Raw genomic sequence first — 14,319 nt, 5'->3', positions numbered from 1 at the left:
AATAATAATAACAATAACAATAACCATTTTTAAATAATGATATATATATTAATAATGATAATAATAATAATAATACCAATAATAATAATAATAATAATAATAATAATTGGATAATAATAATAATACTAATTATAACTTTAACGATAATAACGATAGTAATAATAAAAAAAATAAACAATTTTTAATGATAAATCCCTTTTATTGATAAAGATAATAATAATGATAATAATAAGATAAAACTAGAACGACGATAAAAAAAATGACGATAATAATAATCATTTTTAATAAAAATATCGAAAATTCAATTGATTATAACTTCTAATCCGTTCATCGAAACCATTCTATATCTAAAGGAAAAGTTCTTAATTTTTCGCTAGCTTTCCAAGGACATGCATATCTTATACCTTATCTCAACCGCAAGTGTAACTAATTCAATATTCAACCTAACCTGTCTAAGGGTAATATCAAAAATACAAGCATGCATAATCCTAAATACTCGAGCACTAGTCAGGGATACACTATTAGTATGTAAAAGTTAAATTATGAGTACTCACGTATCAATATTGAGATTCAATATTGCAGGAAAGGTACGTAGACGCAACGGAAATGATAAACACTATATTGACCTCACGAGCATACCCATGAACCATACTCAATCACCTCCATAGCTATAACCCATAATTTCCTTAATCCTATCCTACTCGAAAAACAATTTCGAAATCACTTGGACAGCACTCCGTCGTAATATTTTATGTATACTAATAATATCTTGAAATAATACGAAGTAAATATATATGTACATCGATTGAGAGAGTTTAGAGAAAAATATTTTCAAGTTTCTATGAAATAATGAAACCTATTGAATTCTATTTATAATAGATTTTTGAATTATTAAAGTGAATTATTAAAGTATGAATTATTAAAGTGAATTATTAAAGTTAAAGTAAAGTAAAAATAAAGTAAAGGTAAAGTTTAAGTATAGTAAAAGTATAAAATTATGTACGTATAATACGCGTATAAATATATATAATATTAATTTAAATTGTTATATATATTTAATAAAATAAAATATAAATATCGTTATCTTTATCATACTAGTTAAGTAATGAGTTGTAAAAAGTGATTCTAGATATTTATAAAAGTTATATACGTTTTAATAATAAAGTTCTTTTTAAATTGAAAACGTTTGTGTACGTTTGAAACTAAATAGATCAATCGAGTCTTTATGAGATTCAATCTTCCACTATCCTTTGTCTAGTTCTCAATGATTGACAATTTATTCTTATTTATAAATCACTTTACCATTTTTCGAATATTGTTAAAATGGAAAGATTTCTCAAATCAACGTGGGCCTTTCAACAGAGACTTGTAATCATAATTCAATATATCTAATAATTCAATCATTTGATCTTATCTTCTAATTCCATTGATAAACATTTTGAAACAGATACAATCATATAAAGTATTTAATCTAATATTTTGTTTACGTTTCAAGTTATAATATATATACACATATACATATATAATCATATTCGTTTAATGGTTCGTGAATCGTTGGAACTTGGTCGAGGTTGAATGAATGTATGAACATAGTTTAAAATTCTTGCAATTTAACTTAACAAATATTTCTTATCGTGTCGGAAACATATAAAGATTAAAGTTTAAATTTGGTTGGAAATTTCTGGGTTGTCACAGTACCTACCCGTTAAAGAAATTTCGTCCCGAAATTTGAGTGGAAAGGTCGTGAATGATAATAAGTATGTTTTCATGATGCATACGGGCTGAAAATTAGAGTTTTCTCATCAGCGAATAATTTGGATAAACAATCCATTTATATGAAGAGTACGAATGAAGCTAACATAGAAGAGTGAAATGAGTAAGTGTAGATTCATCTTATCATTTGACGTAGATATGATTGATTCCCAGATTTCAAGGAATTTGAAGAATATCTTCTTAATAAGATTTGACTCTCCGGTAATCAAGGAAATTAGGATCCGCTTTAAATGCGATCGTCCATTTTAATTGTTCTATCAGAGATTTTCTTATAAATTCACCTCCTTCGTTTCCTTACAACTCACACCTTCTGTTGATGCATTTTATGCAACTCCCTAGACATCTACCCACGTCCATTGCAGGTACAACAGTTTACACGCCACCATGATTGCTCGTTATTATCCTATCCATGTTTGTATGTGGTTACAGGAACTGCAGGAACGAGATTTAGATGTTTGACTACGTTAGACTTAGTCAGATGTACGAGTGAAGCCTCACTAGTACGGCTGATAGGCTCATACGCACGATTGATGCTGACCTAAGTCACAATTACAACCTAAATGAGAAGACACGAGTGAGTGATCACCCGTACGGATGATGAAGCCAACTCGTACGTGTGATGAATGAATCGTATGGGTGAGTCAGCAGCAGGGGTATATAAAGTCTTATGTTCTTCATTTTAGGTTAAGCCTCTCATTTGTTACACACACTCAGATCTAGTGAGCTCCTCCGATTCTCTCTCAGTCCAAATCACCCAGGTGGTGAATAATAGCTCTAGGTGTTGATCTAATCACACTTGATTTAGTTGTGGTTTGATTAAATTAATCAAAAAAAAAAACTTAACCTATTCACTAGAGGGTTTGATTCACTTATTCCGCCATTGTGTGAGTTAAATCTGTTGATTTCTAAGTTACTAGTCATGTTTCATCACCTTCTATTCTTTCCCCCTCAACTCATATTTTAAAGTATTCATCAATATGCTCCATCCAGTTCTGATTCTCGATATACTTCTAACTTTCATATCGGTCATTCTTCTTTTTCATCTACCGCCGGAAGAATCTATTTACTTCTACTATACTCTTGGGTTTATAGTGTTTCTAGTTCTCCCGTGTCTTTATATTGCTATATGCATCGATATATATGATTTATAATTTCTAGTTTGTCGTTGGGATTTATATGTTCCCTTATATTTCAAAGTCTCTGCTTCTGTCTTCTATAATCATTATCATTCACATTTAATGCTCTCTTTTATATGCTGCAATTTATACCCCAATTTCTATTTCGAAGTTTTGTCCTTCGTTTCTTCTTCTTGCGATTAAGCACCGCTTGTAATGGTCCAGAATTCACAGATATGAATTTCGGAATGAACATTGTTAATGTTCTAGGAAGGAAATTGTGATGGCACGATCTTGACTTGTCAAATTACTAGAATACCTTGGAAAAGGCCGAATCATCAAGAAATATTTTCTTGATATTTTAGAGGTTAAATAGAATACAAGAGTCGTATAACATGGCACATGATGATGTTATGATCTGTGAATCATCACGTTCCATTTATAAACTCAGCATGACTTACTGTAATATAATCACATTGATCAAGTGTCATTATATTATACTAATTCATGCTTCAGTTCCCAACATTACTTCAAAATATTCCTATTTTAAACTTGAATGTTTCAGAATTTAGAAACTAAAATAGTTTCTTTTATGATGTAATACAGATAGCGCGAAGAGGTAAATGATTTCAAATAAGAAAAATTAAGAAAATATCTTCAGAAATATGGAGGATATTTATAATGAAAGATATGATGATATTTTAGAATTTCTATTATCAGAGGATGATGAAGAATATTGTTCGCAGGGGTTTAGAGTCAGGAGCAAGGTATTCGTTAATGACTTCAGCAGGTACTGAATCATTTGGATCCTTTCAAGTCAGGTCAAGTCTTTGTAATTTGTCCACAGCCTCCTTCCTACTTTGCTCAATCCGTTTTCCAGTTCCAAAACTTCTCTTTTTCTGCGCTTTTCCAGCACACTTCATCATTATAATCCAGATTTTATCCTTTAAAGTCGTTTATAGTTTTCGCTGCTTCATCAGCATTTTTTTTTTCTCCATTTTCGGAGAACCAATTCGTAGTTCAGAGTGTTTTTCAGAAACTTCACATTCAAATTAAGTCCAGAAGATAGACGTTATATATACACATATAACTATTGGCATAAACATCCTGCGAGATTTCAAAATACTGATTGCTAATTCCCAATGATTCGTATGGCAATTCTCATTACAAGATGCGAATGAGTAAATGATGGAGTTTCAATGAATAATTATAATGACTTTTTGGAGAGGCTAAAGTCAAAGGGTAATGAAGTTGTTGGTACATCTGCTAATAATGTGGTGGAATGTAAAAGGTTCCCTAGTAACGATGGTGTATATCTCAAGATTATAATAAGGTTAGTCTGACTGAAAAGTCGAAATTGACTTGCTGGAGCTGTGACAAAACTGGCTACTTTGAATAGGAGTCGCAAAGTTATTTTTGCTAATAAATGCCAAAGAATCTGACGCGGATACGTTGTTTAAACTTTTACTTTGGTTTCAAGAGTTTTTCGGGTACATAACTGTGGGTAACATGTGGTTGGATCATCATCTCGATTGCTCATCATTCGAAGTATCTTCAGAAATTTTCGAAGGGTTTGAACACAGATTGTAATCGTTAACATACATTTGATGTTCTAACACAGTTTTGAAGTCAAAATATAGCTTGTGAAAGATGTAAGGATCTAAGAGTGATGATTTTGGTCTTGTCTCAAGTTGAATTTTGAGATTTCAAAATCAGAATATGTAATTAAATTTTGAATGAGTATGGTTGTTTTGATTTCTATAAAAGAATGTATATTGTTGTGGAGTATAATGGATGATTTGCTGAATCAGATTCGAAGAATGTAACATATTAATTGTGAATTTATATATCTCTGGGGTATTACCTACCCGTTAAAAAAAAAAATTTCACAATTAATATTTTGTACAAAAGAATTTTATTACATTCTTTATGAAAATATATATATGTATATTTTCTTCAGATGTAATATAGATTTAATGAGTTAATGTTAAATTAAACTCATTTGATTTACGGTTGAAACTAGAATTGAATAATCCCTAAAGGCTTTAAAAAGTACATAACTTTTACGCAGTATTTCTTTAATGACATTGAAATTATGAATCAATACTTCGTTATTTGTTGATGTATGATGTTCGGTTCGTGGAATTCTTGTGAATTTCGCAAAGTACGAATGATGTTATCTGAAAATTTTCGAGTACATCGATGATGAAAGTGTACAATCAAATATATACTTGATTTATTATGAATTGGAATTTGTTGAATTGCGACAGAGATTGTAGTTAACGCTGGTTAAGTTGCGGCCGAAGGACGTACATTATTGCATATTTGTAATATGAATTAACCGAGTAGTTAAAATTCACACACAATAGCTTAGCACGGAAAGATTTTTTTCAATATATATATATATATATATATATATATAGATATATATATATATATATATATATATATATATATATATATATATATATATATATATATATATATATATATATATATAATATACATATAATTTCTTCAGAGGGAATGAGTTAATTCTTCATAACTCGTTGATACAATATACACGTTATTGATTCGTAATAATGTCCACAGTGATTCTTGAATTGACGGAGTTTGTGATGTTATCGGTGTTGTTGATTCGGATGTTGACTGTACTGACGATGCTGGTAACGCTAACGGTACTGTTGATGCTGTTGGTAAAGCAAGTTTAGCTTGTTAATCACACACCATTTTTGTCAGGGTTTCTACTCTTCCTTCTATCATTTTGATTTGTTTAACTGATTTATGGTTAGGGCTAGATTAGATAATCTCTAAGACTTTAGAGATTACAAAATCGCCGCGGAATGTTTCTCCAATGAAGTTATGAATTAATACTTCGTCAGTTATTGTTGTTGGTACTCCTTGGTATCTATGGTGCGTATGACGTTGATGCTCATGGGACAGATTGTGAAGTTGAGGTTTACGACGCAGTTGTGGTTGGAGGTGGTAATGGTACTGTTGGCGTTGATGATGGTGGTACTGGTTATGCTGCTGGTGCTGCTGCTGGTGTTTGTAATCTTTGCACCATATTCTCCAAATCCACTACCCGAGCGCGAAGCTCGTTGACTTCTTCTATTATATCGGGGTGATTGTCGGTTCGGACGAGCGGATAAATATAATCTATAATTTGATGTAGTATATAATCGTGACGAGATACTCTGGAAATGAGAGAGAAAATGGTGTTTCGGATTGGTTCGCCGGTAAGTTCTTCAGGTTCTTCGTTAAGAGGGCAATGGGGTGGATGGAAGGGATCACCTTCTTCTTGTCTCCAATGATTGAGGAGGCTACGAACCCATCCCCAATTCATCCAGAATAGATGATGGCTGATTGGTTGATCCATTCCGGTCACACTGCTTTCAGAGCTGGAGTGAGATTCCATTTCAGAATCCGAGGAACTTGAATTAATGATGAATTCCATTTCGTACGATTGAATAAGGATTTTTTTCGATATGAAATGATTTTCGGTTATCGGATGGTATTCTAATTACATAGAATATCCATAGATATAGAACAAAAGATTTCGTAGATTACGGAGGAATTTACGGGATATGTGAGGTAAAGTTTAAAGTAACAGATACGATAAGATATGATTTAGCAGATACGCTAAGATATGAATTTTGTCTATACACTACTCATGCAATTAATGTAGCAAGACGTGTCTAAACTAGTAATGATAAGCAGGTAATTTCCTAAGAATGATAAGCAGATGATTTCCGACTAAAAATGATAAGCAAAACTTTTGACATGCAGACACGGTCGAAGTCCAGACTCACTAATGCATCCTAACGACTTATCAGTTAGACACACTAATGCAGACATGGTTCGCTAAGACCACTGCTCTGATACCAACTAAAAGGACCCGTTCATATACATTATAAACGATTCACAATAGTTGATTACATTGCGAGGTATTTGACCTCTATATGATACATTTTACAAACATTGCATTCGTTTTTAAAAGACAAACTTTCTTTACATTGAAAATTGACAGGCATGCATACCATTTCATAATATCCACTATCCAACTATAAATTGATTTAATAATAATCTTTGATGAACTCAATGACTCGAATGCAACGTTCTTCGAAATATGCTATGAAAGACTCCAAGTAATATCTTTAAAATGACCAAATGCACAGCGGAAGATTTCTTTAACACCTGAGAATAAACATGCTTTAAAGTGTCAACCAAAAGGTTGGTGAGTTCATTAGTTTATCATAATCATTTATTTTCATCATTTTAATAGACCACAAGAATTTCATTCCCAGTTCTCATAAATATACGTCCCATGCATAGAGACAAAAATAATCATTCATATGGTGAACACCTGGTAACCGACATTAACTAGATACATATAAGAATATCCCCTATCATTTCGGGATCCTCCTTCGGACATGATATAAATTTCGAAGTACTAAAGCATCCGGTACTTTGGATGGGTTTTGTTGGGCCCGATAGATCTATCTTTAGAGTTCGCGTCAATTAGGGTGTCTGTTCCCTAATTCTTAGATTACCAGACTTAATAAAAAGGGCATATTCGGTTTAATAATCCAACCATAGAATGTAGTTCAATTACTTGTGTCTATTTCGTAAAACAGTTATAAAAAAACAGCGCATGTATTCTCAGTCCCAAAAATATATATTGCAAAAGCATTTAAAAAGGGATTAATGAAACTCACCATACTGTATTTCGTAGTAAAAATACATATAACGTCATTGAACAAGTGCAAGGTTGGCCTCGGATTCACGAACCTAAATTAATTATATATAATTATGTGTTGGTCAATATTTGTCTAACAAATTAGGTCAAGTCATAGTGTACCACAATCCTAATGCTCGAGACTAATATGCAAAAGTCAACAAAAGTAAATTTGACTCAAAATAATTTCCAAAAATCTATACATGATTAATATATAGTTTAAATATCGTCGTTTTATATTTTTAAAAGATTTATTAGAGTAATAATATAATTTATTTATTAATAAATAAAATTTTATATTAAATTTATGTGATAAAATATACTTTTATATATATTAAGTAATAAAATTTATAGGGTTCATTTAGTATCATAAAGATAATATGATAGGTATTATTAAAGTAAGTTATTACACGTAGTAAAATATGTTTGTATCACATATTTATTTGATAAAATAATATCTATAATGATAGTAAGTAAAAGTTGTATTATTTTGTAATAATAATTATTATTATAAAAAATATATTATTATAAAAATATCAATATTTATAATTACTAAGATGACATTATTATAAAACGATAATTCTAATTATGATAACTTTAATATTTACGATAATTTTTAATATTATCTTTAAAATAATAATTCTATTTAAAATAATAATAATAATGATATTTTATAGTAACAATGACATTTCTATTAAAATGATAATTTTTGTTAAAATGATTGTTTTAATATTACGATACTTTTAATAATAATAGTAATGATAAAAATAATAAGAACGATAATTTTACCTAAATCAATATCTTATAATATTTTAATTTCATCATGATACTCTTACTCATTATTTCCTAATCGTTTCGTTTAATAGCTTTTAATCGTCTTTTATATCGTGTTTATAATAATGATAATAATAGTAATCAAAATAATTAGGTGTTACCAATATTTGTTTTAATTACACTTATATTAATAATGATAGTTACTATAGCATTATTAACGATAATACTAATAATTATCTTAATGATAATATAGTAATAATAATAACAATAACAATAACCATTTTTAAATAATGATATATATATATTAATAATGATAATAATAATAATAATACTAATAATAATAATAATAATAATAATTGGATAATAATAATATAATAATACTAATTATAACTTTAACGATAATAACGATAGTAATAATAAAAAAAAAATAAACAATTTTTAATGATAAATCCCTTTTATTGATAAAGATAATAATAATGATAATAATAAGATAAAACTAGAACGACGATAAAAAAACGACGATAATAATAATCATTTTTAAAAAAAATATTGAAAATTCAATTGATTATAACTTCTAATCCGTTCATCGAAACCATTCGATATCTAAAGGAAAAGTTCTTAATTTATCGCTAGCTTTCCAAGGACATGCATATCTTATACCTTATCTCAACCGCAAGTGTAACTAATTCAATATTCAACCTAACCTGTCTAAGGGCAATATCAAAAATACAAGCATGCATAATCCTAAATACTCGAGCACTAGTCAGGGATACACTATTAGTATGTAAAAGTTAAATTATGAGTACTCACGTATCAATATTGAGATTCAATATTGCAGGAAAGGTACGTAGACGCAACGGAAATGATAAACACTATATTGACCTCACGAGCATACCCATGAACCATACTCAATCACCTCCATAGCTATAACCCATAATTTCCTTAATCCTATCCTACTCGAAAAACAATTTCGAAATCACTCGGACAGCACTCCTGAAATGTCCCGTTCTTATTGATTAAAAACGTTCCATATTAATTGATTTCGTTGCGAGGTTTTGACCTCTATATGAGACGTTTTTCAAAGACTGCATTCATTTTAAAACAAACCATAACCTTTATTTCATCAATAAAGGTTTAAAAAGCTTTACGTAGATTATCAAATAATGATAATCTAAAATATCCTGTTTACACACGACCATTACATAATGGTTTACAATACAAATATGTTACAACAAAATAAGTTTCTTGAATGCAGTTTTTACACAATATCATACAAGCATGGACTCCAAATCTCGTCCTTATTTAAGTATGCGACAGCGGAAGCTCTTAATAATCACCTGAGAATAAACATGCTTAAAACGTCAACAAAAATGTTGGTGAGTTATAGGTTTAACCTATATATATCAAATCATAATAATAGACCACAAGATTTCATATTTCAATACACATCCCATACATAGAGATAAAAATCATTCATATGGTTAACACCTGGTAACCGACATTAACAAGATGCATATATAAGAATATCCCCATCATTCCGGGACACCCTTCGGATATGATATAAATTTCGAAGTACTAAAGCATCCGGTTCTTTGGATGGGGTTTGTTAGGCCCAATAGATCTATCTTTAGGATTCGCGTCAACTAGGGTTTCTGTTCCCTAATTCTTAGATTACCAGACTATATAGGGTGATATTCGATTTCGATCATTCAACCATATAATGTAATTTCGATTACTTGTGTCTATTTCGTAAATCATTTATAAAACCTGCATGTATTCTCATCCCAAAAATATTAGATTTTAAAAGTGGGACTATAACTCACTTTCACAGATTTTTACTTCGTCGGGAAGTAAGACTTGACCACGGGTTGATTCACGAACCTATAATAATATATACATATATATCAAAGTATGTTTAAAATATATTTACAACACTTTTAATATATTTTGATGTTTTAAGTTTATTAAGTCAGCTGTCCTCGTTAGTAACCTACAACTAGTTGTCCACAGTTAGATGTACAGAAATAAATCGATAAATATTATCTTGAATCAATCCACGACCCAGTGTATACGTATCTCAGTATTGATCACAACTCAAACTATATATATTTTGGAATCAACCTCAACCCTGTATAGCTAACTCCAACATTCACATATAGAGTGTCTATGGTTGTTCCGAAATATATATAGATGTGTCGACATGATAGGTCGAAACATTGTATACGTGTCTATGGTATCTCAAGATTACATAATATACAATACAAGTTGATTAAGTTATGGTTGGAATAGATTTGTTACCAATTTTCACGTAGCTAAAATGAGAAAAATTATCCAATCTTGTTTTACCCATAACTTCTTCATTTTAAATCCGTTTTGAGTGAATCAAATTGCTATGGTTTCATATTGAACTCTATTATATGGATCTAAACAGAAAAGTATAGGTTTATAGTCGGAGAAATAAGTTACAAGTCGTTTTTGTAAAGGTAGTCAATTCAGTCGAAAGAACGACGTCTAGATGACCATTTAAGAAAACATACTTCCACTTTGAGTTTAACCATAATTTTTGGATATAGTTTCATGTTCATAATAAAAATCATTTTCTCAGAATAACAACTTTTAAATCAAAGTTTATCATAGTTTTTAATTAACTAACCCAAAACAGCCCGCGGTGTTACTACGACGGCGTAAATCCGGTTTTACGGTGTTTTTCGTGTTTTCAGGTTTTAAATCATTAAGTTAGCATATCATATAGATATAGAACATATGTTTAGTTGATTTTAAAAGTCAAGTTAGAAGGATTAACTTTTGTTTGCGAACAAGTTTAGAATTAACTAAACTATGTTCTAGTGATTACAAGTTTAAACCTTCGAATAAGATAGCTTTATATGTATGAATCGAATGATGTTATGAACATCATTACTACCTTAAGTTCCTTGGATAAACCTGCTGGAAAAGAGAAAAATGGATCTAGCTTCAACGGATCCTTGGATGGCTCGAAGTTCTTGAAGCAGAATCATGACACGAAAACAAGTTCAAGTAAGATCATCACTTGAAATAAGATTGTTATAGTTATAGAAATTGAACCAAAGTTTGAATATGATTATTACCTTGTATTAGAATGATAACCTACTGTAAGAAACAAAGATTTCTTGAGGTTGAATGATCACCTTACAAGATTGGAAGTGAGCTAGCAAACTTGAAAGTATTCTTGATTTTATGAAACTAGAACTTTTGGAATTTATGAAGAACACTTAGAACTTGAAGATAGAACTTGAGAGAGATCAATTAGATGAAGAAAATTGAAGAATGAAAGTGTTTGTAGGTGTTTTTGGTCGTTGGTGTATGGATTAGATATAAAGGATATGTAATTTTGTTTTCATGTAAATAAGTCATGAATGATTACTCATATTTTTGTAATTTTATGAGATATTTCATGCTAGTTGCCAAATGATGGTTCCCACATGTGTTAGGTGACTCACATGGGCTGCTAAGAGCTGATAATTGGAGTGTATATACCAATAGTACATACATCTAAAAGCTGTGTATTGTACGAGTATGAATACGGGTGCATACGAGTAGAATTGTTGATGAAACTGAACGAGGATGTAATTGTAAGCATTTTTGTTAAGTAGAAGTATTTTGATAAGTGTCTTGAAGTCTTTCAAAAGTGTATGAATACATATTAAAACACTACATGTATATACATTTTAACTGAGTCGTTAAGTCATCGTTAGTCGTTACATGTAAATGTTGTTTTGAAACCTTTAGGTTAACGATCTTGTTAAATGTTGTTAACCCAATGTTTATAATATCAAAAGAGATTTTAAATTATTATATTATCATGATATTATGATGTACAAATATCTCTTAATATGATATATATACATTAAATGTCGTTACAACGATAATCGTTACATATATGTCTCGTTTCAAAATCATTAAGTTAGTAGTCTTGTTTTTACATATGTAGTTCATTGTTAATATACTTAATGATATGTTTACTTATCATAATATCATGTTAACTATATATATAACCATATATATGTCATCATATAGTTTTTACAAGTTTTAACGTTCGTGAATCACCGGTCAACTTGGGTAGTCAATTGTCTATATGAAACCTATTTCAATTAATCAAGTCTTAACAAGTTTGATTGCTTAATATGTTGGAAACATTTAATCATGTAAATATCAATCTCAATTAATATATATATAAACATGGAAAAGTTCGGGTCACTACAGTACCTACCCGTTAAATAAATTTCGTCCCGAAATTTTAAGCTGTTGAAGGTGTTGACGAATCTTCTGGAAAGAGATGCGGGTATTTCTTCTTCATCTGATCTTCACGCTCCCAGGTGAACTCGGGTTCTCTACGAGCATTCCATCGAACCTTAACAATTGGTATCTTGTTTTGCTTAAGTCTTTTAACCTCACGATCCATTATTTCGATGGGTTCTTCGATGAATTGAAGTTTTTCGTTGATTTGGATTTCATCTAACGGAATAGTGAGATCTTCTTTAGCAAAACATTTCTTCAAATTCGAGACATGGAAAGTGTTATGTACAGCCGCGAGTTGTTGAGGTAACTCAAGTCGGTAAGCTACTGGTCCGACACGATCAATAATCTTGAATGGTCCAATATACCTTGGATTTAATTTCCCTCGTTTACCAAATCGAACAACGCCTTTCCAAGGTGCAACTTTAAGCATGACCATCTCTCCAATTTCAAATTCTATATCTTTTCTTTTAATGTCAGCGTAGCTCTTTTGTCGACTTTGGGCAGTTTTCAACCGTTGTTGAATTTGGATGATCTTCTCGGTAGTTTCTTGTATAATCTACGGACCCGTAATCTGTCTATCCCCCACTTCACTCCAACAAATCGGAGACCTGCACTTTCTACCATAAAGTGCTTCAAACGGCGCCATCTCAATGCTTGAATGGTAGCTGTTGTTGTAGGAAAATTCTGCTAACAGTAGATGTCGATCCCAACTGTTTCCGAAATCAATAACACATGCTCGTAGCATGTCTTCAAGCGTTTGTATTGTCCTTTCGCTCTGCCCATCGGTTTGTGGATGATAGGCAGTACTCATGTCTAGACGAGTTCCTAATGCTTGCTGTAATGTCTGCCAGAATCTTGAAATAAATCTGCCATCCCTATCAGAGATAATAGAGATTGGTATTCCATGTCTGGAGACGACTTCCTTCAAATACAGTCGTGCTAACTTCTCCATCTTGTCATCTTCTCTTATTGGCAGGAAGTGTGCTGATTTGGTGAGACGATCAACTATTACCCAAATAGTATCAAAACCACTTGCAGTCCTTGGCAATTTAGAGATGAAATCCATGGTAATGTTTTCCCATTTCCATTCCGGGATTTCGGGTTGTTGAAGTAGACCTGATGGTTTCTGATGCTCAGCTTTGACCTTAGAACACGTCAAACATTCTCCTACATATTTAGCAACATCGGCTTTCATACCAGGCCACCAAAAATGTTTCTTGAGATCCTTGTACATCTTCCCCGTTCCAGGATGTATTGAGTATCTGGTTTTATGAGCTTCTCTAAGTACCATTTCCCTCATATCTCCAAATTTTGGTACCCAAATCCTTTCAGCCCTATACCGGGTTCCGTCTTCCCGAATATTAAGATGCTTCTCCGATCCTTTGGGTATTTCATCCTTTAAATTTCCCTCTTTTAAAACTCCTTGTTGCACCTCCTTTATTTGAGTAGTAAGGTTATTATGAATCATTATATTCATAGATTTTACTCGAATGGGTTCTCTGTCCTTCCTGCTCAAGGCATCAGCTACCACATTTGCCTTCCCCGGGTGGTAACGAATCTCAAAGTCGTAATCATTCAATAATTCAATCCACCTACGCTGCCTCATATTCAGTTGTTTCTGATTAAATATGTGTTGAAGAC

The sequence above is a fragment of the Rutidosis leptorrhynchoides genome, chromosome 5, assembly GCF_046630445.1.
Source record: "Rutidosis leptorrhynchoides isolate AG116_Rl617_1_P2 chromosome 5, CSIRO_AGI_Rlap_v1, whole genome shotgun sequence".
NCBI lineage: Eukaryota > Viridiplantae > Streptophyta > Magnoliopsida > Asterales > Asteraceae > Rutidosis > Rutidosis leptorrhynchoides.
Note: the sequence above shows the minus strand (reverse complement) of the source record.